At 39.6% G+C, this 24,529-nt stretch overlaps 50 non-coding genes across 50 annotated transcripts; all 50 read left to right on the top strand.

The window, feature by feature from the left end:
- The first annotated feature begins 43 nt into the window (after positions 1–43).
- Trnaa-cgc (transfer RNA alanine (anticodon CGC)) lies at positions 44–116 on the top strand. The gene has a single exon. It is a non-coding gene; the product is annotated as a tRNA-Ala (tRNA).
- A 773-nt stretch (positions 117–889) lies between these two features.
- Positions 890–962, top strand: Trnaa-cgc (transfer RNA alanine (anticodon CGC)). Its single transcript has one exon. It is a non-coding gene; the product is annotated as a tRNA-Ala (tRNA).
- Positions 963–1,171: 209 nt separating this feature from the next.
- On the top strand, positions 1,172–1,244 carry Trnaa-cgc (transfer RNA alanine (anticodon CGC)). Its single transcript has one exon. It is a non-coding gene; the product is annotated as a tRNA-Ala (tRNA).
- A 350-nt stretch (positions 1,245–1,594) lies between these two features.
- Positions 1,595–1,667, top strand: Trnaa-cgc (transfer RNA alanine (anticodon CGC)). Its single transcript has one exon. It is a non-coding gene; the product is annotated as a tRNA-Ala (tRNA).
- A 68-nt stretch (positions 1,668–1,735) lies between these two features.
- Trnaa-cgc (transfer RNA alanine (anticodon CGC)) lies at positions 1,736–1,808 on the top strand. The gene has a single exon. It is a non-coding gene; the product is annotated as a tRNA-Ala (tRNA).
- Positions 1,809–2,158: 350 nt separating this feature from the next.
- Trnaa-cgc (transfer RNA alanine (anticodon CGC)) lies at positions 2,159–2,231 on the top strand. The gene has a single exon. It is a non-coding gene; the product is annotated as a tRNA-Ala (tRNA).
- A 491-nt stretch (positions 2,232–2,722) lies between these two features.
- Positions 2,723–2,795, top strand: Trnaa-cgc (transfer RNA alanine (anticodon CGC)). Its single transcript has one exon. It is a non-coding gene; the product is annotated as a tRNA-Ala (tRNA).
- Positions 2,796–3,427: 632 nt separating this feature from the next.
- Trnaa-cgc (transfer RNA alanine (anticodon CGC)) lies at positions 3,428–3,500 on the top strand. The gene has a single exon. It is a non-coding gene; the product is annotated as a tRNA-Ala (tRNA).
- Positions 3,501–3,850: 350 nt separating this feature from the next.
- Trnaa-cgc (transfer RNA alanine (anticodon CGC)) lies at positions 3,851–3,923 on the top strand. The gene has a single exon. It is a non-coding gene; the product is annotated as a tRNA-Ala (tRNA).
- Positions 3,924–4,414: 491 nt separating this feature from the next.
- On the top strand, positions 4,415–4,487 carry Trnaa-cgc (transfer RNA alanine (anticodon CGC)). Its single transcript has one exon. It is a non-coding gene; the product is annotated as a tRNA-Ala (tRNA).
- A 68-nt stretch (positions 4,488–4,555) lies between these two features.
- Positions 4,556–4,628, top strand: Trnaa-cgc (transfer RNA alanine (anticodon CGC)). Its single transcript has one exon. It is a non-coding gene; the product is annotated as a tRNA-Ala (tRNA).
- A 350-nt stretch (positions 4,629–4,978) lies between these two features.
- Positions 4,979–5,051, top strand: Trnaa-cgc (transfer RNA alanine (anticodon CGC)). Its single transcript has one exon. It is a non-coding gene; the product is annotated as a tRNA-Ala (tRNA).
- A 491-nt stretch (positions 5,052–5,542) lies between these two features.
- On the top strand, positions 5,543–5,615 carry Trnaa-cgc (transfer RNA alanine (anticodon CGC)). The gene has a single exon. It is a non-coding gene; the product is annotated as a tRNA-Ala (tRNA).
- A 773-nt stretch (positions 5,616–6,388) lies between these two features.
- Positions 6,389–6,461, top strand: Trnaa-cgc (transfer RNA alanine (anticodon CGC)). Its single transcript has one exon. It is a non-coding gene; the product is annotated as a tRNA-Ala (tRNA).
- Positions 6,462–6,670: 209 nt separating this feature from the next.
- On the top strand, positions 6,671–6,743 carry Trnaa-cgc (transfer RNA alanine (anticodon CGC)). The gene has a single exon. It is a non-coding gene; the product is annotated as a tRNA-Ala (tRNA).
- Positions 6,744–7,234: 491 nt separating this feature from the next.
- On the top strand, positions 7,235–7,307 carry Trnaa-cgc (transfer RNA alanine (anticodon CGC)). The gene has a single exon. It is a non-coding gene; the product is annotated as a tRNA-Ala (tRNA).
- A 349-nt stretch (positions 7,308–7,656) lies between these two features.
- On the top strand, positions 7,657–7,729 carry Trnaa-cgc (transfer RNA alanine (anticodon CGC)). The gene has a single exon. It is a non-coding gene; the product is annotated as a tRNA-Ala (tRNA).
- Positions 7,730–8,220: 491 nt separating this feature from the next.
- On the top strand, positions 8,221–8,293 carry Trnaa-cgc (transfer RNA alanine (anticodon CGC)). Its single transcript has one exon. It is a non-coding gene; the product is annotated as a tRNA-Ala (tRNA).
- Positions 8,294–8,502: 209 nt separating this feature from the next.
- On the top strand, positions 8,503–8,575 carry Trnaa-cgc (transfer RNA alanine (anticodon CGC)). The gene has a single exon. It is a non-coding gene; the product is annotated as a tRNA-Ala (tRNA).
- A 68-nt stretch (positions 8,576–8,643) lies between these two features.
- On the top strand, positions 8,644–8,716 carry Trnaa-cgc (transfer RNA alanine (anticodon CGC)). The gene has a single exon. It is a non-coding gene; the product is annotated as a tRNA-Ala (tRNA).
- Positions 8,717–9,207: 491 nt separating this feature from the next.
- On the top strand, positions 9,208–9,280 carry Trnaa-cgc (transfer RNA alanine (anticodon CGC)). Its single transcript has one exon. It is a non-coding gene; the product is annotated as a tRNA-Ala (tRNA).
- Positions 9,281–9,910: 630 nt separating this feature from the next.
- On the top strand, positions 9,911–9,983 carry Trnaa-cgc (transfer RNA alanine (anticodon CGC)). Its single transcript has one exon. It is a non-coding gene; the product is annotated as a tRNA-Ala (tRNA).
- A 68-nt stretch (positions 9,984–10,051) lies between these two features.
- Trnaa-cgc (transfer RNA alanine (anticodon CGC)) lies at positions 10,052–10,124 on the top strand. Its single transcript has one exon. It is a non-coding gene; the product is annotated as a tRNA-Ala (tRNA).
- Positions 10,125–10,192: 68 nt separating this feature from the next.
- Trnaa-cgc (transfer RNA alanine (anticodon CGC)) lies at positions 10,193–10,265 on the top strand. The gene has a single exon. It is a non-coding gene; the product is annotated as a tRNA-Ala (tRNA).
- Positions 10,266–11,601: 1,336 nt separating this feature from the next.
- Trnaa-cgc (transfer RNA alanine (anticodon CGC)) lies at positions 11,602–11,674 on the top strand. Its single transcript has one exon. It is a non-coding gene; the product is annotated as a tRNA-Ala (tRNA).
- A 491-nt stretch (positions 11,675–12,165) lies between these two features.
- On the top strand, positions 12,166–12,238 carry Trnaa-cgc (transfer RNA alanine (anticodon CGC)). The gene has a single exon. It is a non-coding gene; the product is annotated as a tRNA-Ala (tRNA).
- A 209-nt stretch (positions 12,239–12,447) lies between these two features.
- On the top strand, positions 12,448–12,520 carry Trnaa-cgc (transfer RNA alanine (anticodon CGC)). The gene has a single exon. It is a non-coding gene; the product is annotated as a tRNA-Ala (tRNA).
- A 68-nt stretch (positions 12,521–12,588) lies between these two features.
- Positions 12,589–12,661, top strand: Trnaa-cgc (transfer RNA alanine (anticodon CGC)). The gene has a single exon. It is a non-coding gene; the product is annotated as a tRNA-Ala (tRNA).
- Positions 12,662–13,575: 914 nt separating this feature from the next.
- Positions 13,576–13,648, top strand: Trnaa-cgc (transfer RNA alanine (anticodon CGC)). The gene has a single exon. It is a non-coding gene; the product is annotated as a tRNA-Ala (tRNA).
- A 771-nt stretch (positions 13,649–14,419) lies between these two features.
- Trnaa-cgc (transfer RNA alanine (anticodon CGC)) lies at positions 14,420–14,492 on the top strand. Its single transcript has one exon. It is a non-coding gene; the product is annotated as a tRNA-Ala (tRNA).
- Positions 14,493–15,264: 772 nt separating this feature from the next.
- On the top strand, positions 15,265–15,337 carry Trnaa-cgc (transfer RNA alanine (anticodon CGC)). The gene has a single exon. It is a non-coding gene; the product is annotated as a tRNA-Ala (tRNA).
- Positions 15,338–15,405: 68 nt separating this feature from the next.
- Trnaa-cgc (transfer RNA alanine (anticodon CGC)) lies at positions 15,406–15,478 on the top strand. The gene has a single exon. It is a non-coding gene; the product is annotated as a tRNA-Ala (tRNA).
- A 68-nt stretch (positions 15,479–15,546) lies between these two features.
- Trnaa-cgc (transfer RNA alanine (anticodon CGC)) lies at positions 15,547–15,619 on the top strand. The gene has a single exon. It is a non-coding gene; the product is annotated as a tRNA-Ala (tRNA).
- A 773-nt stretch (positions 15,620–16,392) lies between these two features.
- Positions 16,393–16,465, top strand: Trnaa-cgc (transfer RNA alanine (anticodon CGC)). The gene has a single exon. It is a non-coding gene; the product is annotated as a tRNA-Ala (tRNA).
- Positions 16,466–16,815: 350 nt separating this feature from the next.
- Trnaa-cgc (transfer RNA alanine (anticodon CGC)) lies at positions 16,816–16,888 on the top strand. Its single transcript has one exon. It is a non-coding gene; the product is annotated as a tRNA-Ala (tRNA).
- Positions 16,889–17,661: 773 nt separating this feature from the next.
- Trnaa-cgc (transfer RNA alanine (anticodon CGC)) lies at positions 17,662–17,734 on the top strand. The gene has a single exon. It is a non-coding gene; the product is annotated as a tRNA-Ala (tRNA).
- A 209-nt stretch (positions 17,735–17,943) lies between these two features.
- Trnaa-cgc (transfer RNA alanine (anticodon CGC)) lies at positions 17,944–18,016 on the top strand. Its single transcript has one exon. It is a non-coding gene; the product is annotated as a tRNA-Ala (tRNA).
- A 209-nt stretch (positions 18,017–18,225) lies between these two features.
- On the top strand, positions 18,226–18,298 carry Trnaa-cgc (transfer RNA alanine (anticodon CGC)). The gene has a single exon. It is a non-coding gene; the product is annotated as a tRNA-Ala (tRNA).
- Positions 18,299–18,788: 490 nt separating this feature from the next.
- Positions 18,789–18,861, top strand: Trnaa-cgc (transfer RNA alanine (anticodon CGC)). The gene has a single exon. It is a non-coding gene; the product is annotated as a tRNA-Ala (tRNA).
- A 68-nt stretch (positions 18,862–18,929) lies between these two features.
- Trnaa-cgc (transfer RNA alanine (anticodon CGC)) lies at positions 18,930–19,002 on the top strand. The gene has a single exon. It is a non-coding gene; the product is annotated as a tRNA-Ala (tRNA).
- Positions 19,003–19,070: 68 nt separating this feature from the next.
- On the top strand, positions 19,071–19,143 carry Trnaa-cgc (transfer RNA alanine (anticodon CGC)). Its single transcript has one exon. It is a non-coding gene; the product is annotated as a tRNA-Ala (tRNA).
- A 773-nt stretch (positions 19,144–19,916) lies between these two features.
- On the top strand, positions 19,917–19,989 carry Trnaa-cgc (transfer RNA alanine (anticodon CGC)). Its single transcript has one exon. It is a non-coding gene; the product is annotated as a tRNA-Ala (tRNA).
- Positions 19,990–20,339: 350 nt separating this feature from the next.
- Positions 20,340–20,412, top strand: Trnaa-cgc (transfer RNA alanine (anticodon CGC)). The gene has a single exon. It is a non-coding gene; the product is annotated as a tRNA-Ala (tRNA).
- Positions 20,413–21,185: 773 nt separating this feature from the next.
- Positions 21,186–21,258, top strand: Trnaa-cgc (transfer RNA alanine (anticodon CGC)). Its single transcript has one exon. It is a non-coding gene; the product is annotated as a tRNA-Ala (tRNA).
- Positions 21,259–21,467: 209 nt separating this feature from the next.
- On the top strand, positions 21,468–21,540 carry Trnaa-cgc (transfer RNA alanine (anticodon CGC)). The gene has a single exon. It is a non-coding gene; the product is annotated as a tRNA-Ala (tRNA).
- A 913-nt stretch (positions 21,541–22,453) lies between these two features.
- On the top strand, positions 22,454–22,526 carry Trnaa-cgc (transfer RNA alanine (anticodon CGC)). Its single transcript has one exon. It is a non-coding gene; the product is annotated as a tRNA-Ala (tRNA).
- A 68-nt stretch (positions 22,527–22,594) lies between these two features.
- Positions 22,595–22,667, top strand: Trnaa-cgc (transfer RNA alanine (anticodon CGC)). Its single transcript has one exon. It is a non-coding gene; the product is annotated as a tRNA-Ala (tRNA).
- A 632-nt stretch (positions 22,668–23,299) lies between these two features.
- Trnaa-cgc (transfer RNA alanine (anticodon CGC)) lies at positions 23,300–23,372 on the top strand. The gene has a single exon. It is a non-coding gene; the product is annotated as a tRNA-Ala (tRNA).
- A 632-nt stretch (positions 23,373–24,004) lies between these two features.
- Trnaa-cgc (transfer RNA alanine (anticodon CGC)) lies at positions 24,005–24,077 on the top strand. Its single transcript has one exon. It is a non-coding gene; the product is annotated as a tRNA-Ala (tRNA).
- A 209-nt stretch (positions 24,078–24,286) lies between these two features.
- Trnaa-cgc (transfer RNA alanine (anticodon CGC)) lies at positions 24,287–24,359 on the top strand. Its single transcript has one exon. It is a non-coding gene; the product is annotated as a tRNA-Ala (tRNA).
- Positions 24,360–24,529: the final 170 nt, after the last annotated feature.

Below are 24,529 nucleotides of genomic sequence, written 5' to 3'. Positions count from 1 at the left end.
AATTATTGCTCATTTGAATATAATAAATCAGTCTGAAGAATATGGGGAATTAGCTCAATTGGTAGAGCGCTCGCTTCGCATGTGAGAAGTACCGGGATCGATACCCGGATTCTCCACTCTTCGTTTTTCATCGGAAAATTGAATTATTGCTCATTTGAATATAATAAATCAGTCAGAAGAATATGGGGAATTAGCTAAATTAGTAGAGCGCTCGCTTTGCATGTGAGAAGTACCGGGATCGATACCCGGATTCTCCACTCTTCGTTTTTCATCGGAAAATTGAATTATTGATCATTTGAATATAATAAATCAGTCAGAAGAATATGGGGAATTAGCTTAATTAGTAGAGCGATCGCTTTGCATGTGAGAAGTACCGGGATCGATACTCGGATTCTCCACTCTTCGTTTTTCATCGGAAAATGGAATTATTGCTCATTTGAATATAATAAATCAGTCTGAAGAATATGGGGAATTAGCTCGATTGGTAGAGCGCTAGCTTCGCATGTGAGAAGTACCGGGATCGATACCCGGATTCTCCACTCTTCGTTTTTCATCGGAAAATGGAATTATTGCTCATTTGAATATAATAAATCAGTCTGAAGAATATGGGGAATTAGCTCAATTATAAGAGCGCTCGCTTCGCATGTGAGAAGTACCGGGATCGATACCCGGATTCTCCACTCTTCGTTTTTCATCGGAAAATTGAATTATTGCTCATTTTAATATAATAAATCAGTCTGAAGAATATGGGGAATTAGCTCAATTGGTAGAGCGCTCGCTTCGCATGTGAAAAGTACCGGGATCGATACCCGGATTCTCCACTCTTCGTTTTTCATCGGAAAATTGAATTATTGCTCATTTGAATATAATAAATCAGTCTGAAGAATATGGGGAATTAGCTCAATTGGTAGAGCGCTCGCTTCGCATGTGAGAAGTACCGGGATCGATACCCGGATTCTCCACTCTTCGTTTTTCATCGGAAAATTGAATTATTGCTCATTTGAATATAATAAATCAGTCTGAAGAATATGGGGAATTAGCTCAATTGGTAGAGCGCTCGCTTCGCATTTGAGAAGTACCGGGATCGATACCCGGATTCTCCACTCTTCGTTTTTCATCGGAAAATTGAATTATTGCTCATTTGAATATAATAAATCAGTCTGAAGAATATGGGGAATTAGCTCAATTGGTAGAGCGCTCGCTTCGCATGTGAGAAGTACCGGGATCGATACCCGGATTCTCCACTCTTCGTTTTTCATCGGAAAATTGAATTATTGATCATTTGAATATAATAAATCAGTCAGAAAAATATGGGGAATTAGCTTAATTAGTAGAGCGCTCGCTTTGCATGTGAGAAGTACCGGGATCGATACTCGGATTCTCCACTCTTCGTTTTTCATCGGAAAATTGAATTATTGCTCATTTGAATATAATAAATCAGTCAGAAGAATATGGGGAATTAGCTCAATTATTAGAGCGCTCGCTTCGCATGTGAGAAGTACCGGGATCGATACCCGGATTCTCCACTCTTCGTTTTTCATCGGAAAATTGAATTATTGCTCATTTGAATATAATAAATCAGTCTGAAGAATATGGGGAATTAGCTCAATTGGTAGAGCGCTCGCTTCGCATGTGAGAAGTACCGGGATCGATACCCGGATTCTCCACTCTTCGTTTTTCATCGGAAAATTGAATTATTGCTCATTTGAATATAATAAATCAGTCTGAAGAATATGGGGAATTAGCTCAATTGGTAGAGCGCTCGCTTCGCATGTGAGAAGTACCGGGATCGATACCCGGATTCTCCACTCTTCGTTTTTCATCGGAACATTGAATTATTGCTCACTTGAATATAATAAATCAGTCTGAAGAATATGGGGAATTAGCTCAATTGGTAGAGCGCTCGCTTCGCATGTGAGAAGTACCGGGATCGATACCCGGATTCTCGACTCTTCGTTTTTCATCGGAAAATTGAATTATTGCTCATTTGAATATAATAAATCAGTCTGAAGAATATGGGGAATTAGCTCAATTGGTAGAGCGCTCGCTTCGCATGTGAGAAGTACCGGGATCGATACCCGTATTCTCCACTCTTCGTTTTTCATCGGAAAATTGAATTATTGCTCATTTGAATATAATAAATCAGTCTGAAGAATATGGGGAATTAGCTCAATTGGTAGAGCGCTCGCTTCGCATGTGAGAAGTACCGGGATCGATACCCGGATTCTCCACTCTTCGTTTTTCATCGGATAATTGAATTATTGCTCATTTGAATATAATAAATCAGTCAGAAGAATATGGGGAATTAGCTAAATTAGTAGAGCGCTCGCTTTGCATGTGAGAAGTACCGGGATCGATACCCGGATTCTCCACTCTTCGTTTTTCATCGGAAAATTGAATTATTGATCATTTGAATATAATAAATCAGTCAGAAGAATATGGGGAATTAGCTTAATTAGTAGAGCGCTCGCTTTGCATGTGAGAAGTACCGGGATCGATACTCGGATTCTCCACTCTTCGTTTTTCATCGGAAAATTGAATTATTGCTCATTTGAATATAATAAATCAGTCAGAAGAATATGGGGAATTAGCTCAATTATTAGAGCGCTCGCTTCGCATGTGAGAAGTACCGGGATCGATACCCGGATTCTCCACTCTTCGTTTTTCATCGGAAAATTGAATTATTGCTCATTTGAATATAATAAATCAGTCAGAAGAATATGGGGAATTAGCTCAATTGGTAGAGCGCTCGCTTCGCATGTGAGAAGTACCGGGATCGATACCCGGATTCTCCACTCTTCGTTTTTCATCGGAAAATGGAATTATTGCTCATTTGAATATAATAAATAAGTCTGAGGAATATGGGGAATTAGCTCAATTGGTAGAGGGCTGTCTTCGCATGTGTGAAGTACCGGTATGGATACCCGGATTCTCCACTCTTCGTTTTTCATCGGAAAATTGAATTATTGCTCATTTGAATATAATAAATCAGTCTGAAGAATATGGGGAATTAGCTCAATTCGTAGAGCGCTCGCTTCGCATGTGAGAAGTACCGGGATCGATACCCGGATTCTCCACTCTTCGTTTTTCATCGGAAAATTGAATTATTGCTCATTTGAATATAATAAATCAGTCTGAAGAATATGGGGAATTAGCTCAATTGGTAGAGCGCTACCTTCGCATGTGAGAAGTACCGGGATCGATACCCGGATTCTCCACTCTTCGTTTTTCATCGGAAAATTGAATTATTGCTCATTTGAATATAATAAATCAGTCAGAAGAATATGGGGAATTAGCTTAATTGGTAGAGGGCTCGCTGCGCATGTGAGAAGTACCGGGATCGATACCCGGATTCTCCACTCTTCGTTTTTCATCGGAAAATTGAATTATTGCTCATTTGAATATAATAAATCAGTCTGAAGAATATGGGGAATTAGCTCAATTGGTAGAGCGCTCGCTTCGCATGTGAGAAGTACCGGGATCAATACCCGGATTCTCCACTCTTCGTTTTTCATCGGAACATTGAATTATTGCTCACTTGAATATAATAAATCAGTCTGAAGAATCTGGGGAATTAGCTCAATAGGTAGAGCGCTCGCTTCGCATGTGAGAAGTACCGGGATCGATACCCGGATTCTCCACTCTTCGTTTTTCATCGGAAAATTGAATTATTGCTCATTTGAATATAATAAATCAGTCTGAAGAATATGGGGAATTAGCTCAATTGGTAGAGCGCTCGCTTCGCATGTGAGAAGTACCGGGATCGATACCCGTATTCTCCACTCTTCGTTTTTCATCGGAAAATTGAATTATTGCTCATTTGAATATAATAAATCAGTCTGAAGAATATGGGGAATTAGCTCAATTGGTAGAGCGCTCGCTTCGCATGTGAGAAGTACCGGGATCGATACCCGGATTCTCCACTCTTCGTTTTTCATCGGATAATTGAATTATTGCTCATTTGAATATAATAAATCAGTCAGAAGAATATGGGGAATTAGCTAAATTAGTAGAGCGCTCGCTTTGCATGTGAGAAGTACCGGGATCGATACCCGGATTCTCCACTCTTCGTTTTTCATCGGAAAATTGAATTATTGATCATTTGAATATAATAAATCAGTCAGAAAAATATGGGGAATTAGCTTAATTAGTAGAGCGCTCGCTTTGCATGTGAGAAGTACCGGGATCGATACTCGGATTCTCCACTCTTCGTTTTTCATCGGAAAATTGAATTATTGCTCATTTGAATATAATAAATCAGTCAGAAGAATATGGGGAATTAGCTCAATTATTAGAGCGCTCGCTTCGCATGTGAGAAGTACCGGGATCGATACCCGGATTCTCCACTCTTCGTTTTTCATCGGAAAATTGAATTATTGCTCATTTGAATATAATAAATCAGTCTGAAGAATATGGGGAATTAGCTCAATTGGTAGAGCGCTCGCTTCGCATGTGAGAAGTACCGGGATCGATACCCGGATTCTCCACTCTTCGTTTTTCATCGGAAAATTGAATTATTGCTCATTTGAATATAATAAATCAGTCTGAAGAATATGGGGAATTAGCTCAATTGGTAGAGCGCTCGCTTCGCATGTGAGAAGTACCGGGATCGATACCCGGATTCTCCACTCTTCGTTTTTCATCGGAACATTGAATTATTGCTCACTTGAATATAATAAATCAGTCTGAAGAATATGGGGAATTAGCTCAATTCGTAGAGCGCTCGCTTCGCATGTGAGAAGTACCGGGATCGATACCCGGATTCTCCACTCTTCGTTTTTCATCGGAAAATTGAATTATTGCTCATTTGAATATAATAAATCAGTCTGAAGAATATGGGGAATTAGCTCAATTGGTAGAGCGCTCGCTTCGCATGTGAGAAGTACCGGGATCGATACCCGTATTCTCCACTCTTCGTTTTTCATCGGAAAATTGAATTATTGCTCATTTGAATATAATAAATCAGTCTGAAGAATATGGGGAATTAGCTCAATTGGTAGAGCGCTCGCTTCGCATGTGAGAAGTACCGGGATCGATACCCGGATTCTCCACTCTTCGTTTTTCATCGGATAATTGAATTATTGCTCATTTGAATATAATAAATCAGTCAGAAGAATATGGGGAATTAGCTAAATTAGTAGAGCGCTCGCTTTGCATGTGAGAAGTACCGGGATCGATACCCGGATTCTCCACTCTTCGTTTTTCATCGGAAAATTGAATTATTGATCATTTGAATATAATAAATCAGTCAGAAGAATATGGGGAATTAGCTTAATTAGTAGAGCGCTCGCTTTGCATGTGAGAAGTACCGGGATCGATACTCGGATTCTCCACTCTTCGTTTTTCATCGGAAAATTGAATTATTGCTCATTTGAATATAATAAATCAGTCAGAAGAATATGGGGAATTAGCTCAATTATTAGAGCGCTCGCTTCGCATGTGAGAAGTACCGGGATCGATACCCGGATTCTCCACTCTTCGTTTTTCATCGGAAAATTGAATTATTGCTCATTTGAATATAATAAATCAGTCAGAAGAATATGGGGAATTAGCTCAATTGGTAGAGCGCTCGCTTCGCATGTGAGAAGTACCGGGATCGATACCCGGATTCTCCACTCTTCGTTTTTCATCGGAAAATGGAATTATTGCTCATTTGAATATAATAAATAAGTCTGAGGAATATGGGGAATTAGCTCAATTGGTAGAGGGCTGTCTTCGCATGTGTGAAGTACCGGTATGGATACCCGGATTCTCCACTCTTCGTTTTTCATCGGAAAATTGAATTATTGCTCATTTGAATATAATAAATCAGTCTGAAGAATATGGGGAATTAGCTCAATTCGTAGAGCGCTCGCTTCGCATGTGAGAAGTACCGGGATCGATACCCGGATTCTCCACTCTTCGTTTTTCATCGGAAAATTGAATTATTGCTCATTTGAATATAATAAATCAGTCTGAAGAATATGGGGAATTAGCTCAATTGGTAGAGCGCTACCTTCGCATGTGAGAAGTACCGGGATCGATACCCGGATTCTCCACTCTTCGTTTTTCATCGGAAAATTGAATTATTGCTCATTTGAATATAATAAATCAGTCAGACGAATATGGGGAATTAGCTTAATTGGTAGAGGGCTCGCTGCGCATGTGAGAAGTACCGGGATCGATACCCGGATTCTCCACTCTTCGTTTTTCATCGGAAAATTGAATTATTGCTCATTTGAATATAATAAATCAGTCTGAAGAATATGGGGAATTAGCTCAATTGGTAGAGCGCTCGCTTCGCATGTGAGAAGTACTGGGATCGATACCCGGATTCTCCACTCTTCGTTTTTCATCGGAAAATTGAATTATTGCTCATTTGAATATAATAAATCAGTCTGAAGAATATGGGGAATTAGCTCAATTGGTAGAGCGCTCGCTTCGCATGTGAGAAGTACCGGGATCGATACCCGGATTCTCCACTCTTCGTTTTTCATCGGAAAATTGAATTATTGCTCATTTGAATATAATAAATCAGTCTGAAGAATATGGGGAATTAGCTCAATTGGGAGAGCGCTCGCTTAACATGAGAGAAGTACCGGGTTCGATGCCCGGATTCTCCACTTTTCGTTTTTCATCGGAAAATTGAATGATTGCTCATTTTAATATAATAAATCAGTCTGAAGAATATGGGGAATTAGCTCAATTGGTAGAGCGCTCGCTTCGCATGTGAGAAGTACCGGGATCGATACCCGGATTCTCCACTCTTCGTTTTTCATCGGAAAATTGAATTATTGCTCATTTGAATATAATAAATCAGTCTGAAGAATATGGGGAATTAGCTCAATTGGTAGAGCGCTCTCTTCGCATGTGAGAAGTACCGGGATCGATACCCGGATTCTCCACTCTTCGTTTTTCATCGGATAATTGAATTATTGCTCATTTGAATATAATAAATCAGTCAGAAGAATATGGGGAATTAGCTAAATTAGTAGAGCGCTCGCTTTGCATGTGAGAAATACCGGGATCGATACCCGGATTCTCCACTCTTCGTTTTTCATCGGAAAATTTAATTATTGATCATTTGAATATAATAAATCAGTCAGAAGAATATGGGGAATTAGCTTAATTAGTAGAGCGCTCGCTTTGCATGTGAGAAGTACCGGGATCGATACCCGGATTCTCCACTCTTCGTTTTTCATCGGAAAATTGAATTATTGCTCATTTGAATATAATAAATCAGTCTGAAGAATATGGGGAATTAGCTCAATTGGTAGAGCGCTCGCTTCGCATGTGAGAAGTACCGGGATCGATACCCGGATTCTCCACTCTTCGTTTTTCATCGGAAAATTGAATTATTGCTCATTTGAATATAATAAATCAGTCTGAAGAATATGGGGAATTAGCTCAATTCGTAGAGCGCTCGCTTCGCATGTGAGAAGTACCGGGATCGATACCCGGATGCTCCACTCTTCGTTTTTCATCGGAAAATTGAATTATTGCTCATTTGAATATAATAAATCCGTCAGAAGAATATGGGGAATTAGCTCAATTGGTAGAGCGCTCGCTTCGCATGTGAGAAGTACCGGATCGATACCCGGATTCTCCACTCTTCGTTTTTCATCGGAAAATTGAATTATTGCTTATTTGAATATAATAAATCAGTCTGAAGAATATGGGGAATTAGCTCAATTGGTAGAGCGCTCGCTTCGCATGTGAGAAGTACCGGGATCGATACCCGGATTCTCCACTCTTCGTTTTTCATCGGAAAATGGAATTATTGCTCATTTGAATATAATAAATAAGTCTGAGGAATATGGGGAATTAGCTCAATTGGTAGAGCGCTCGCTTCGCATGTGTTAAGTACCGGTATCGATACCCGGATTCTCCACTCTTCGTTTTTCATCGGAAAATTGAATTATTGCTCATTTGAATATAATAAATCAGTCTGAAGAATATGGGCAATAAGCTCAATTGGTAGAGCGCTCGCTTCGCATGTGAGAAGTACCGGGATCGATACCCGGATTCTCCACTCTTCGTTTTTCATCGGAACATTGAATTATTGCTCACTTGAATATAATAAATCAGTCTGAAGAATATGGGGAATTAGCTCAATTGGTAGAGCGCTCGCTTCGCATGTGAGAAGTACCGGGATCGATACCCGGATTCTCAACTCTTCGTTTTTCATCGGAAAATTGAATTATTGCTCATTTGAATATAATAAATCAGTCTGAAGAATATGGGGAATTAGCTCAATTGGTAGAGCGCTCGCTTCGCATGTGAGAAGTACCGGGATCGATACCCGGATTCTCCACTCTTCGTTTTTCATCGGAAAATTGAATTATTGCTCATTTGAATATAATAAATCAGTCTGAAGAATATGGGGAATTAGCTCAATTCGTAGAGCGCTCGCTTCGCATGTGAGAAGTACCGGGATCGATACCCGGATGCTCCACTCTTCGTTTTTCATCGGAAAATTGAATTATTGCTCATTTGAATATAATAAATCCGTCAGAAGAATATGGGGAATTAGCTCAATTGGTAGAGCGCTCGCTTCGCATGTGAGAAGTACCGGGATCGATACCCGGATTCTCCACTCTTCGTTTTTCATCGGAAAATTGAATTATTGCTTATTTGAATATAATAAATCAGTCTGAAGAATATGGGGAATTAGCTCAATTGGTAGAGCGCTCGCTTCGCATGTGAGAAGTACCGGGATCGATACCCGGATTCTCCACTCTTCGTTTTTCATCGGAAAATGGAATTATTGCTCATTTGAATATAATAAATAAGTCTGAGGAATATGGGGAATTAGCTCAATTGGTAGAGCGCTCGCTTCGCATGTGTGAAGTACCGGTATCGATACCCGGATTCTCCACTCTTCGTTTTTCATCGGAAAATTTAATTATTGCTCATTTGAATATAATAAATCAGTCTGAAGAATATGGGCAATAAGCTCAATTGGTAGAGCGCTCGCTTCGCATGTGAGAAGTACCGGGATCGATACCCGGATTCTCCACTCTTCGTTTTTCATCGGAACATTGAATTATTGCTCACTTGAATATAATAAATCAGTCTGAAGAATATGGGGAATTAGCTCAATTGGTAGAGCGCTCGCTTCGCATGTGAGAAGTACCGGGATCGATACCCGGATTCTCAACTCTTCGTTTTTCATCGGAAAATTGAATTATTGCTCATTTGAATATAATAAATCAGTCTGAAGAATATGGGGAATTAGCTCAATTGGTAGAGCGCTCGCTTCGCATGTGAGAAGTACCGGGATCGATACCCGGATTCTCCACTCTTCGTTTTTCATCGGAAAATTGAATTATTGCTCATTTGAATATAATAAATCAGTCTGAAGAATATGGGGAATTAGCTCAATTGGTAGAGCGCCCGCTTCGCATGTGAGAAGTACCGGTATCGATACCCGGATTCTCCACTCTTCGTTTTTCATCGGAAAATTGAATTATTGCTCATTTGAATATAATAAATCAGTCAGAAGAATATGGGGAATTAGCTAAATTAGTAGAGCGCTCGCTTTGCATGTGAGAAGTACCGGGATCGATACCCGGATTCTCCACTCTTCGTTTTTCATCGGAAAATTGAATTATTGATCATTTGAATATAATAAATCAGTCAGAAGAATATGGGGAATTAGCTTAATTAGTAGAGCGATCGCTTTGCATGTGAGTAGTACCGGGATCGATGCTCGGATTCTCCACTCTTCGTTTTTCATCGGAAAATTGAATTATTGCTCATTTAATATAATAAATCAGTCTGAAGAATATGGGGAATAAGCTCAATTGGTAGAGCGCTCGCTTCGCATGTGAGAAGTACCGGATCGATACCCGGATTCTCCACTCTTCGTTTTTCATCGGAAAATTGAATTATTGCTCATTTGAATATAATAAATCAGTCTGAAGAATATGGGGAATTAGCTCAATTGGTAGAGCGCTCGCTTCGCATGTGAGAAGTACCGGGATCGATACCCGGATTCTCCACTCTTCGTTTTTAATCGGAACATTGAATTATTGCTCACTTGAATATAATAAATCAGTCTGAAGAATATGGGGAATTAGCTCAATTGGTAGAGCGCTCGCTTCGCATGTGAGAAGTACCGGGATCGATACCCGGATTCTCCACTCTTCGTTTTTCATCGGAAAATGGAATTATTGCTCATTTGAATATAATAAATCAGTCTGAAGAATATGGGGAATTAGCTCAATTGGTAGAGCGCTCGCTTCGCATGTGAGAAGTACCGGGATCGATACCCGGATTCTCCACTCTTCGTTTTTCATCGGAAAATTGAATTATTGCTCATTTGAATATAATAAATCAGTCTGAAGAATATGGGGAATTAGCTCAATTCGTAGAGCGCTCGCTTCGCATGTGAGAAGTACCGGGATCGATACCCGGATTCTCCACTCTTCGTTTTTCATCGGAAAATTGAATTATTACTCATTTGAATATAATATATCAGTCAGAAGAATATGGGGAATTAGCTAAATTAGTAGAGCGCTCGCTTTGCATGTGAGAAGTACCGGGATCGATACCCGGATTCTCCACTCTTCGTTTTTCATCGGAAAATTGAATTATTGATCATTTGAATATAATAAATCAGTCAGAAGAATATGGGGAATTAGCTTAATTAGTAGAGCGATCGCTTTGCATGTGAGAAGTACCGGGATCGATACTCGGATTCTCCACTCTTCGTTTTTCATCGGAAAATGGAATTATTGCTCATTTGAATATAATAAATCAGTCTGAAGAATATGGGGAATTAGCTCGATTGGTAGAGCGCTAGCTTCGCATGTGAGAAGTACCGGGATCGATACCCGGATTCTCCACTCTTCGTTTTTCATCGGAACATTGAATTATTGCTCATTTGAATATAATAAATCAGTCTGAAGAATATGGGGAATTAGCTCAATTATTAGAGCGCTCGCTTCGCATGTGAGAAGTACCGGGATCGATACCCGGATTCTCCACTCTTCGTTTTTCATCGGAAAATTGAATTATTGCTCATTTGAATATAATAAATCAGTCAGAAGAATATGGGGAATTAGCTCAATTGGTAGAGCGGTCGCTTCGCATGTGAGAAGTACCGGGATCGATACCCGGATTCTCCACTCTTCGTTTTTCATCGGAAAATGGAATTATTGCTCATTTGAATATAATAAATAAGCCTGAGGAATATGGGGAATTAGCTCAATTATTAGAGCGCTCGCTTCGCATGTGTGAAGTACCGGTATCGATACCCGGATTCTCCACTCTTCGTTTTTCATCGGAAAATTGAATTATTGCTCATTTGAATATAATAAATCAGTCTGAAGAATATGGGGAATTAGCTCAATTCGTAGAGCGCTCGCTTCGCATGTGAGAAGTACCGGGATCGATACCCGGATTCTCCACTCTTCGTTTTTCATCGGAAAATTGAATTATTGCTCATTTGAATATAATAAATCAGTCTGAAGAATATGGGGAATTAGCTCAATTGGTAGAGCGCTCGCTTCGCATGTGAGAAGTACCGGATCGATACCCGGATTCACCACTCTTCGTTTTTCATCGGAAAATTGAATTATTGCTTATTTGAATATAATAAATCAGTCTGAAGAATATGGGGAATTAGCTCAATTGGTAGAGCGCTCGCTTCGCATGTGAGAAGTACCGGGATCGATACCCGGATTCTCCACTCTTCGTTTTTCATCGGAAAATGGAATTATTGCTCATTTGAATATAATAAATAAGTCTGAGGAATATGGGGAATTAGCTCAATTGGTAGAGCGCTCGCTTCGCATGTGTGAAGTACCGGTATCGATACCCGGATTCTCCACTCTTCGTTTTTCATCGGAAAATTGAATTATTGCTCATTTTAATATAATAAATCAGTCTGAAGAATATGGGGAATTAGCTCAATTCGTAGAGCGCTCGCTTCGAATGTGAGAAGTACCGGGATCGATACCCGGATTCTCCACTCTTCGTTTTTCATCGGAAAATTTAATTATTGCTCATTTGAATATAATAAATCAGTCTGAAGAATATGGGCAATAAACTCAATTGGTAGAGCGCTCGCTTCGCATGTGAGAAGTACCGGGATCGATACCCGGATTCTCCACTCTTCGTTTTTCATCGGAAAATTGAATTATTGCTCATTTGAATATAATAAATCAGTCTGAAGAATATGGGGAATTAGCTCAATTGGTAGAGCGCTCGCTTCGCATGTGAGAAGTACCGGGATCGATACCCGGATTCTCCACTCTTCGTTTTTCATCGGAACATTGAATTATTGCTCACTTGAATATAATAAATCAGCCTGAAGAATATGGGGAATTAGCACAATTGGTAGAGCGCTCGCTTCGCATGTGAGAAGTACCGGGATCGATACCCGGATTCTCCATTCTTCGTTTTTCATCGGAAAATTGAATTATTGCTCATTTTAATATAATAAATCAGTCTGAAGAATATGGGGAATTAGCTCAATTGGTAGAGCGCTCGCTTCGCATGTGAGAAGTACCGGGATCGATACCCGGATTCTCCACTCTTCGTTTTTCATCGGAAAATTGAATTATTGCTCATTTGAATATAATAAATCAGTCTGAAGAATATGGGGAATTAGCTCAATTGGTAGAGCGCTCGCTTCGCATGTGAGAAGTACCGGGATCGATACCCGGATTCTCCACTCTTCGTTTTTCATCGGAAAATTGAATTATTGCTCATTTGAATATAATAAATCAATCAGAAGAATATGGGGAATTAGCTAAATTAGTAGAGCGCTCGCTTTGCATTTGAGAAGTACCGGGATCGATACCCGGATTCTCCACTCTTCGTTTTTCATCGGATAATTGAATTATTGATCATTTGAATATAATAAATCAGTCAGAAGAATATGGGGAATTAGCTCAATTGGTAGAGCGCTCGCTTCGCATGTGAAAAGTACCGGGATCTATACCCGGATTCTCCACTCTTCGTTTTTCATTTGAAAATTGAATTATTGCTCATTTGAATATAATAAATCAGTCTGAAGAATATGGGGAATTAGCTCAATTGGTAGAGCGCTCGCTTCGCATGTGAGAAGTACCGGGATCGATACCCGGATTCTCTACTCTTCGTTTTTCATCGGAAAATTGAATTATTGCTCATTTTAATATAATAAATCAGTCTGAAGAATATGAGGAATTAGCTCAATTCGTAGAGCGCTCGCTTCGCATGTGAGAAGTACCGGGATCGATACCCGGATTCTCCACTCTTCGTTTTTCATCGGAAAATTTAATTATTGCTCATTTGAATATAATAAATCAGTCTGAAGAATATGGGGAATTAGCTCAATTGGTAGAACGCTCGCTTCGCATGTGAGAAGTACCGGGATCGATACCCGGATTCTCCACTCTTCGTTTTTTCATCGGAAAATTGAATTATTGCTCATTTGAATATAATAAATCAGTCTGAAGAATATGGGGAATTAGCTCAATTGGTAGAGCGCTCGCTTCGCATGTGAGAAGTACCGGATCGATACCCGGATTCTCCACTCTTCGTTTTTCATCGGAAAATTGAATTATTGCTCATTTGAATATAATAAATCAGTCTGAAGAATATGGGGAATTAGCTCAATTGGTAGAGCGCTCGCTTCGCATGTGAGAAGTACCGGGATCGATACCCGGATTCTCCACTCTTCGTTTTTCATCGGAAAATGGAATTATTGCTCATTTGAATATAATAAATAAGTCTGAGGAATATGGGGAATTAGCTCAATTGGTAGAGCGCTCGCTTCGCATGTGTGAAGTACCGGTATCGATACCCGGATTCTCCACTCTTCGTTTTTCATCGGAAAATTGAATTATTGCTCATTTTAATATAATAAATCAGTCTGAAGAATATGGGGAATTAGCTCAATTCGTAGAGCGCTCGCTTCGCATGTGAGAAGTACCGGGATCGATACCCGGATTCTCCACTCTTCGTTTTTCATCGGAAAATTTAATTATTGCTCATTTGAATATAATAAATCAGTCTGAAGAATATGGGCAATAAACTCAATTGGTAGAGCGCTCGCTTCGCATGTGAGAAGTACCGGGATCGATACCCGGATTCTCCACTCTTCGTTTTTCATCGGAAAATTGAATTATTGCTCATTTGAATATAATAAATCAGTCTGAAGAATATGGGGAATTAGCTCAATTGGTAGAGCGCTCGCTTCGCATGTGAGAAGTACCGGATCGATACCCGGATTCTCCACTCTTCGTTTTTCATTTGAAAATTGAATTATTGCTCATTTGAATATAATAAATCAGTCTGAAGAATATGGGGAATTAGCTCAATTGGTAGAGCGCTCGCTTCGCATGTGAGAAGTACCGGATCGATACCCGGATTCTCCACTCTTCGTTTTTCATCGGAAAATTGAATTATTGCTCATTTGAATATAATAAATCAGTCTGAAGAATATGGGGAATTAGCTCAATTGGTAGAGCGCTCGCTTCGCATGTGAGAAGTACCGGGATCGATACCCGGATTCTCCACTCTTCGTTTTTCATCGGAAAATGGAATTATTGCTCATTTGAATATAATAAATAAGTCTGAGGAATATGGGGAATTAGCTCAATTGGTAGAGCGCTCGCTCCGCATGTGTGAAGTACCGGTATCGATACCCGGATTCTCCACTCTTCGTTTTTCATCGGAAAATTGAATTATTGCTCATTTTAATATAATAAATCAGTCTGAAGAATATGGGGAATTAGCTCAATTCGTAGAGCGCTCGCTTCGCATGTGAGAAGTACCGGGATCGATACCCGGATTCTCCACTCTTCGTTTTTCATCGGAAAATTTAATTATTGCTCATTTGAATATAATAAATCAGTCTGAAGAATATGGGCAATAAACTCAATTGGTAGAGCGCTCGCTTCGCATGTGAGAAGTACCGGGATCGATACCCGGATTCTCCACTCTTCGTTTTTCATCGGAAAATTGAATTATTGCTCATTTGAATATAATAAATCAGTCTGAAGAATATGGGGAATTAGCTCAATTGGTAGAGCGCTCGCTTCGCATGTGAGAAGTACCGGATCGATACCCGGATTCTCCACTCTTCGTTTTTCATTTGAAAATTGAATTATTGCTCATTTGAATATAATAAATCAGTCTGAAGAATATGGGGAATTAGCTCAATTGGTAGAGCGCTCGCTTCGCATGTGAGAAGTACCGGGATCGATACCTGGATTCTCCACTCTTCGTTTTTCATCGGAACATTGAATTATTGCTCACTTGAATATAATAAATCAGCCTGAAGAATATGGGGAATTAGCTCAATTGGTAGAGCGCTCGCTTCGCATGTGAGAAGTACCGGGATCGATACCCGGATTCTCCATTCTTCGTTTTTCATCGGAAAATTGAATTATTGCTCATTTTAATATAATAAATCAGTCTGAAGAATATGGGGAATTAGCTCAATTGGTAGAGCGCTCGCTTCGCATGTGAGAAGTACCGGGATCGATACCCGGATTCTCCACTCTTCGTTTTTCATCGGAAAATTGAATTATTGCTCATTTGAATATAATAAATCAGTCTGAAGAATATGGGGAATTAGCTCAATTGGTAGAGCGCTCGCTTCGCATGTGAGAAGTACCGGGATCGATACCCGGATTCTCCACTCTTCGTTTTTCATCGGAAAATTGAATTATTGCTCATTTGAATATAATAAATCAATCAGAAGAATATGGGGAATTAGCTAAATTAGTAGAGCGCTCGCTTTGCATTTGAGAAGTACCGGGATCGATACCCGGATTCTCCACTCTTCGTTTTTCATCGGATAATTGAATTATTGATCATTTGAATATAATAAATCAGTCAGAAGAATATGGGGAATTAGCTCAATTGGTAGAGCGCTCGCTTCGCATGTGAAAAGTACCGGGATCGATACCCGGATTCTCCACTCTTCGTTTTTCATTTGAAAATTGAATTATTGCTCATTTGAATATAATAAATCAGTCTGAAGAATATGGGGAATTAGCTCAATTGGTAGAGCGCTCGCTTCGCATGTGAGAAGTACCGGGATCGATACCCGGATTCTCTACTCTTCGTTTTTCATCGGAAAATTGAATTATTGCTCATTTGAATATAATAAATCAGTCTGAAGAATATGAGGAATTAGCTCAATTCGTAGAGCGCTCGCTTCGCATGTGAGAAGTACCGGGATCGATACCCGGATTCTCCACTCTTCGTTTTTTCATCGGAAAATTGAATTATTGCTCATTTGAATATAATAAATCAGTCTGAAGAATATGGGGAATTAGCTCAATTGGTAGAGCGCTCGCTTCGCATGTGAGAAGTACCGGATCGATACCCGGATTCTCCACTCTTCGTTTTTCATCGGAAAATTGAATTATTGCTCATTTGAATATAATAAATCAGTCTGAAGAATATGGGGAATTAGCTCAATTGGTAGAGCGCTCGCTTCGCATGTGAGAAGTACCGGGATCGATACCCGGATTCTCCACTCTTCGTTTTTCATCGGAACATTGAATTATTGCTCACTTGAATATAATAAATCAGTCTGAAGAATATGGGGAATTAGCGCAATTGGTAGAGCGCTCGCTTCGCATGTGAGAAGTACCGGGATCGATACCCGGATTCTCCACTCTTCGTTTTTCATCGGAAAATTGAATTATTGCTCATTTGAATATAATAAATCAATCAGAAGAATATGGGGAATTAGCTAAATTAGTAGAGCGCTCGCTTTGCATGTTAGAAGTACCGGTACTGATACCCGGATTCTCCACTCTTCGTTTTTCATCGGAAAATTGAATTATTGCTTATTTGAATATAATAAATCAGTCTGAAGAATATGGGGAATTAGCTCAATTGGTAGAGCGCTCGCTTCGCATGTGAGAAGTACCGGGATCGATACCCGGATTCTCCACTCTTCGTTTTTCATCGGAAAATGGAATTATTGCTCATTTGAATATAATAAATAAGCCTGAGGAATATGGGGAATTAGCTCAATTGGGAGAGCGCTCGCTTCGCATGTGTGAAGTACCGGTATCGATACCCGGATTCTCCACTCTTCGTTTTTCATCGGAAAATTGAATTATTGCTCATTTGAATATAATAAATCAGTCTGAAGAATATGGGGAATTAGCTCAATTCGTAGAGCGCTCGCTTCGCATGTGAGAAGTACCGGGATCGATACCCGGATTCTCCACTCTTCGTTTTTCATCGGAAAATTTAATTATTGCTCATTTGAATATAATAAATCAGTCTGAAGAATATGGAGAATTAGCTCAATTGGTAGAGCGCACGCTTCGCATGTGAGAATTACCGGGATCGATACCCGGATTCTCCACTCTTCGTTTTTCATTTGAAAATTGAATTATTGCTCATTTGAATATAATAAATCAGTCTGAAGAATATGGGGAATTAGCTCAATTGGTAGAGCGCTCGCTTCGCATGTGAGAAGTACCGGGATCGATACCCGGATTCTCTACTCTTCGTTTTTCATCGGAAAATTGAATTATTGCTCATTTGAATATAATAAATCAGTCTGAAGAATATGAGGAATTAGCTCAATTCGTAGAGCGCTCGCTTCGCATGTGAGAAGTACCGGGATCGATACCCGGATTCTCCACTCTTCGTTTTTCATCGGAAAATTTAATTATTGCTCATTTGAATATAATAAATCAGTCTGAAGAATATGGGGAATTAGCTCAATTGGTAGAGCGCTCGCTTCGCATGTGAGAAGTACCGGGATCGATACCCGGATTCTCCACTCTTCGTTTTTTCATCGGAAAATTGAATTATTGCTCATTTGAATATAATAAATCAGTCTGAAGAATATGGGGAATTAGCTCAATTGGTAGAGCGCTCGCTTCGCATGTGAGAAGTACCGGATCGATACCCGGATTCTCCACTCTTCGTTTTTCATCGGAAAATTGAATTATTGCTCATTTGAATATAATAAATCAGTCTGAAGAATATGGGGAATTAGCTCAATTGGTAGAGCGCTCGCTTCGCATGTGAGAAGTACCGGGATCGATACCCGGATTCTCCACTCTTCGTTTTTCATCGGAAAATGGAATTATTGCTCATTTGAATATAATAAATAAGTCTGAGGAATATGGGGAATTAGCTCAATTGGTAGAGCGCTCGCTTCGCATGTGTGAAGTACCGGTATCGATACCCGGATTCTCCACTCTTCGTTTTTCATCGGAAAATTGAATTATTGCTCATTTTAATATAATAAATCAGTCTGAAGAATATGGGGAATTAGCTCAATTGGTAGAGCGCTCGCTTCGCATGTGAGAAGTACCGGGATCGATACCCGGATTCTCCACTCTTCGTTTTTCATCGGAAAATTTAATTATTGCTCATTTGAATATAATAAATCAGTCTGAAGAATATGGGCAATAAACTCAATTGGTAGAGCGCTCGCTTCGCATGTGAGAAGTACCGGGATCGATACCCGGATTCTCCACTCTTCGTTTTTCATCGGAAAATTGAATTATTGCTCATTTGAATATAATAAATCAGTCTGAAGAATATGGGGAATTAGCTCAATTGGTAGAGCGCTCGCTTCGCATGTGAGAAGTACCGGATCGATACCCGGATTCTCCACTCTTCGTTTTTCATTTGAAAATTGAATTATTGCTCATTTGAATATAATAAATCAGTCTGAAGAATATGGGGAATTAGCTCAATTGGTAGAGCGCTCGCTTCGCATGTGAGAAGTACCGGGATCGATACCTGGATTCTCCACTCTTCGTTTTTCATCGGAACATTGAATTATTGCTCACTTGAATATAATAAATCAGCCTGAAGAATATGGGGAATTAGCTCAATTGGTAGAGCGCTCGCTTCGCATGTGAGAAGTACCGGGATCGATACCCGGATTCTCCATTCTTCGTTTTTCATCGGAAAATTGAATTATTGCTCATTTTAATATAATAAATCAGTCTGAAGAATATGGGGAATTAGCTCAATTGGTAGAGCGCTCGCTTCGCATGTGAGAAGTACCGGGATCGATACCCGGATTCTCCACTCTTCGTTTTTCATCGGAAAATTGAATTATTGCTCATTTGAATATAATAAATCAGTCTGAAGAATATGGGGAATTAGCTCAATTGGTAGAGCGCTCGCTTCGCATGTGAGAAGTACCGGGATCGATACCCGGATTCTCCACTCTTCGTTTTTCATCGGAAAATTGAATTATTGCTCATTTGAATATAATAAATCAATCAGAAGAATATGGGGAATTAGCTAAATTAGTAGAGCGCTCGCTTTGCATTTGAGAAGTACCGGGATCGATACCCGGATTCTCCACTCTTCGTTTTTCATCGGATAATTGAATTATTGATCATTTGAATATAATAAATCAGTCAGAAGAATATGGGGAATTAGCTCAATTGGTAGAGCGCTCGCTTCGCATGTGAAAAGTACCGGGATCGATACCCGGATTCTCCACTCTTCGTTTTTCATTTGAAAATTGAATTATTGCTCATTTGAATATAATAAATCAGTCTGAAGAATATGGGGAATTAGCTCAATTGGTAGAGCGCTCGCTTCGCATGTGAGAAGTACCGGGATCGATACCCGGATTCTCTACTCTTCGTTTTTCATCGGAAAATTGAATTATTGCTCATTTGAATATAATAAATCAGTCTGAAGAATATGAGGAATTAGCTCAATTCGTAGAGCGCTCGCTTCGCATGTGAGAAGTACCGGGATCGATACCCGGATTCTCCACTCTTCGTTTTTTCATCGGAAAATTGAATTATTGCTCATTTGAATATAATAAATCAGTCTGAAGAATATGGGGAATTAGCTCAATTGGTAGAGCGCTCGCTTCGCATGTGAGAAGTACCGGATCGATACCCGGATTCTCCACTCTTCGTTTTTCATCGGAAAATTGAATTATTGCTCATTTGAATATAATAAATCAGTCTGAAGAATATGGGGAATTAGCTCAATTGGTAGAGCGCTCGCTTCGCATGTGAGAAGTACCGGGATCGATACCCGGATTCTCCACTCTTCGTTTTTCATCGGAACATTGAATTATTGCTCACTTGAATATAATAAATCAGTCTGAAGAATATGGGGAATTAGCGCAATTGGTAGAGCGCTCGCTTCGCATGTGAGAAGTACCGGGATCGATACCCGGATTCTCCACTCTTCGTTTTTCATCGGAAAATTGAATTATTGCTCATTTGAATATAATAAATCAATCAGAAGAATATGGGGAATTAGCTAAATTAGTAGAGCGCTCGCTTTGCATGTTAGAAGTACCGGTACTGATACCCGGATTCTCCACTCTTCGTTTTTCATCGGAAAATTGAATTATTGCTTATTTGAATATAATAAATCAGTCTGAAGAATATGGGGAATTAGCTCAATTGGTAGAGCGCTCGCTTCGCATGTGAGAAGTACCGGGATCGATACCCGGATTCTCCACTCTTCGTTTTTCATCGGAAAATGGAATTATTGCTCATTTGAATATAATAAATAAGCCTGAGGAATATGGGGAATTAGCTCAATTGGGAGAGCGCTCGCTTCGCATGTGTGAAGTACCGGTATCGATACCCGGATTCTCCACTCTTCGTTTTTCATCGGAAAATTGAATTATTGCTCATTTGAATATAATAAATCAGTCTGAAGAATATGGGGAATTAGCTCAATTCGTAGAGCGCTCGCTTCGCATGTGAGAAGTACCGGGATCGATACCCGGATTCTCCACTCTTCGTTTTTCATCGGAAAATTTAATTATTGCTCATTTGAATATAATAAATCAGTCTGAAGAATATGGAGAATTAGCTCAATTGGTAGAGCGCACGCTTCGCATGTGAGAATTACCGGGATCGATACCCGGATTCTCCACTCTTCGTTTTTCATTTGAAAATTGAATTATTGCTCATTTGAATATAATAAATCAGTCTGAAGAATATGGGGAATTAGCTCAATTGGTAGAGCGCTCGCTTCGCATGTGAGAAGTACCGGGATCGATACCCGGATTCTCTACTCTTCGTTTTTCATCGGAAAATTGAATTATTGCTCATTTGAATATAATAAATCAGTCTGAAGAATATGAGGAATTAGCTCAATTCGTAGAGCGCTCGCTTCGCATGTGAGAAGTACCGGGATCGATACCCGGATTCTCCACTCTTCGTTTTTCATCGGAAAATTTAATTATTGCTCATTTGAATATAATAAATCAGTCTGAAGAATATGGGGAATTAGCTCAATTGGTAGAGCGCTCGCTTCGCATGTGAGAAGTACCGGGATCGATACCCGGATTCTCCACTCTTCGTTTTTTCATCGGAAAATTGAATTATTGCTCATTTGAATATAATAAATCAGTCTGAAGAATATGGGGAATTAGCTCAATTGGTAGAGCGCTCGCTTCGCATGTGAGAAGTACCGGATCGATACCCGGATTCTCCACTCTTCGTTTTTCATCGGAAAATTGAATTATTGCTCATTTGAATATAATAAATCAGTCTGAAGAATATGGGGAATTAGCTCAATTGGTAGAGCGCTCGCTTCGCATGTGAGAAGTACCGGGATCGATACCCGGATTCTCCACTCTTCGTTTTTCATCGGAAAATGGAATTATTGCTCATTTGAATATAATAAATAAGTCTGAGGAATATGGGGAATTAGCTCAATTGGTAGAGCGCTCGCTTCGCATGTGTGAAGTACCGGTATCGATACCCGGATTCTCCACTCTTCGTTTTTCATCGGAAAATTGAATTATTGCTCATTTTAATATAATAAATCAGTCTGAAGAATATGGGGAATTAGCTCAATTCGTAGAGCGCTCGCTTCGCATGTGAGAAGTACCGGGATCGATACCCGGATTCTCCACTCTTCGTTTTTCATCGGAAAATTTAATTATTGCTCATTTGAATATAATAAATCAGTCTGAAGAATATGGGCAATAAACTCAATTGGTAGAGCGCTCGCTTCGCATGTGAGAAGTACCGGGATCGATACCCGGATTCTCCACTCTTCGTTTTTCATCGGAAAATTGAATTATTGCTCATTTGAATATAATAAATCAGTCTGAAGAATATGGGGAATTAGCTCAATTGGTAGAGCGCTCGCTTCGCATGTGAGAAGTACCGGATCGATACCCGGATTCTCCACTCTTCGTTTTTCATTTGAAAATTGAATTATTGCTCATTTGAATATAATAAATCAGTCTGAAGAATATGGGGAATTAGCTCAATTGGTAGAGCGCTCGCTTCGCATGTGAGAAGTACCGGGATCGATACCTGGATTCTCCACTCTTCGTTTTTCATCGGAACATTGAATTGTTGCTCACTTGAATATAATAAATCAACCTGAAGAATATGGGGAATTAACTCAATTGGTAGAGCGCTCGCTTCGCATGTGAGAAGTACCGGGATCGATACCCGGATTCTCCATTCTTCGTTTTTCATCGGAAAATTTAATTATTGCTCATTTTAATATAATAAATCAGTCTGAAGAATATGGGGAATTAGCTCAATTGGTAGAGCGCTCGCTTCGCATGTGAGAAGTACCGGGATCGATACCCGGATTCTCCACTCTTCGTTTTTCATCGGAAAATTGAATTATTGCTCATTTGAATATAATAAATCAGTCTGAAGAATATGGGGAATTAGCTCAATTGGTAGAGCGCTCGCTTCGCATGTGAGAAGTACCGGGATCGATACCCGGATTCTCCACTCTTCGTTTTTCATCGGAAAATTGAATTATTGCTCATTTGAATATAATAAATCAATCAGAAGAATATGGGGAATTAGCTAAATTAGTAGAGCGCTCGCTTTGCATTTGAGAAGTACCGGGATCGATACCCGGATTCTCCACTCTTCGTTTTTCATCGGATAATTGAATTATTGATCATTTGAATATAATAAATCAGTCAGAAGAATATGGGGAATTAGCTCAATTGGTAGAGCGCTCGCTTCGCATGTGAAAAGTACCGGGATCGATACCCGGATTCTCCACTCTTCGTTTTTCATTTGAAAATTGAATTATTGCTCATTTGAATATAATAAATCAGTCTGAAGAATATGGGGAATTAGCTCAATTGGTAGAGCGCTCGCTTCGCATGTGAGAAGTACCGGGATCGATACCCGGATTCTCTACTCTTCGTTTTTCATCGGAAAATTGAATTATTGCTCATTTGAATATAATAAATCAGTCTGAAGAATATGAGGAATTAGCTCAATTCGTAGAGCGCTCGCTTCGCATGTGAGAAGTACCGGGATCGATACCCGGATTCTCCACTCTTCGTTTTTCATCGGAAAATTTAATTATTGCTCATTTGAATATAATAAATCAGTCTGAAGAATATGGGGAATTAGCTCAATTGGTAGAGCGCTCGCTTCGCATGTGAGAAGTACCGGGATCGATACCCGGATTCTCCACTCTTCGTTTTTCATCGGAAAATTGAATTATTGCTCATTTGAATATAATAAATCAATCAGAAGAATATGGGGAATTAGCTAAATTAGTAGAGCGCTCGCTTTGCATTTGAGAAGTACCGGGATCGATACCCGGATTCTCCACTCTTCGTTTTTCATCGGATAATTGAATTATTGATCATTTGAATATAATAAATCAGTCAGAAGAATATGGGGAATTAGCTCAATTGGTAGAGCGCTCGCTTCGCATGTGAAAAGTACCGGGATCGATACCCGGATTCTCCACTCTTCGTTTTTCATTTGAAAATTGAATTATTGCTCATTTGAATATAATAAATCAGTCTGAAGAATATGGGGAATTAGCTCAATTGGTAGAGCGCTCGCTTCGCATGTGAGAAGTACCGGGATCGATACCCGGATTCTCTACTCTTCGTTTTTCATCGGAAAATTGAATTATTGCTCATTTGAATATAATAAATCAGTCTGAAGAATATGAGGAATTAGCTCAATTCGTAGAGCGCTCGCTTCGCATGTGAGAAGTACCGGGATCGATACCCGGATTCTTCACTCTTCGTTTTTCATCGGAAAATTTAATTATTGCTCATTTGAATATAATAAATCAGTCTGAAGAATATGGGGAATTAGCTCAATTGGTAGAGCGCTCGCTTCGCATGTGAGAAGTACCGGGATCGATACCCGGATTCTCCACTCTTCGTTTTTTCATCGGAAAATTGAATTATTGCTCATTTGAATATAATAAATCAGTCTGAAGAATATGGGGAATTAGCTCAATTGGTAGAGCGCTCGCTTCGCATGTGAGAAGTACCGGATCGATACCCGGATTCTCCACTCTTCGTTTTTCATCGGAAAATTGAATTATTGCTCATTTGAATATAATAAATCAGTCTGAAGAATATGGGGAATTAGCTCAATTGGTAGAGCGCTCGCTTCGCATGTGAGAAGTACCGGGATCGATACCCGGATTCTCCACTCTTCGTTTTTCATCGGAACATTGAATTATTGCTCACTTGAATATAATAAATCAGTCTGAAGAATATGGGGAATTAGCGCAATTGGTAGAGCGCTCGCTTCGCATGTGAGAAGTACCGGGATCGATACCCGGATTCTCCACTCTTCGTTTTTCATCGGAAAATTGAATT

The sequence above is a fragment of the Euprymna scolopes genome, chromosome 39 (assembly GCF_053919585.1).
Source record: "Euprymna scolopes isolate OS-2025 chromosome 39, ASM5391958v1, whole genome shotgun sequence".
NCBI lineage: Eukaryota > Metazoa > Mollusca > Cephalopoda > Sepiida > Sepiolidae > Euprymna > Euprymna scolopes.
Note: the sequence above shows the minus strand (reverse complement) of the source record. Positions and strands in the feature narration are given on the sequence as shown.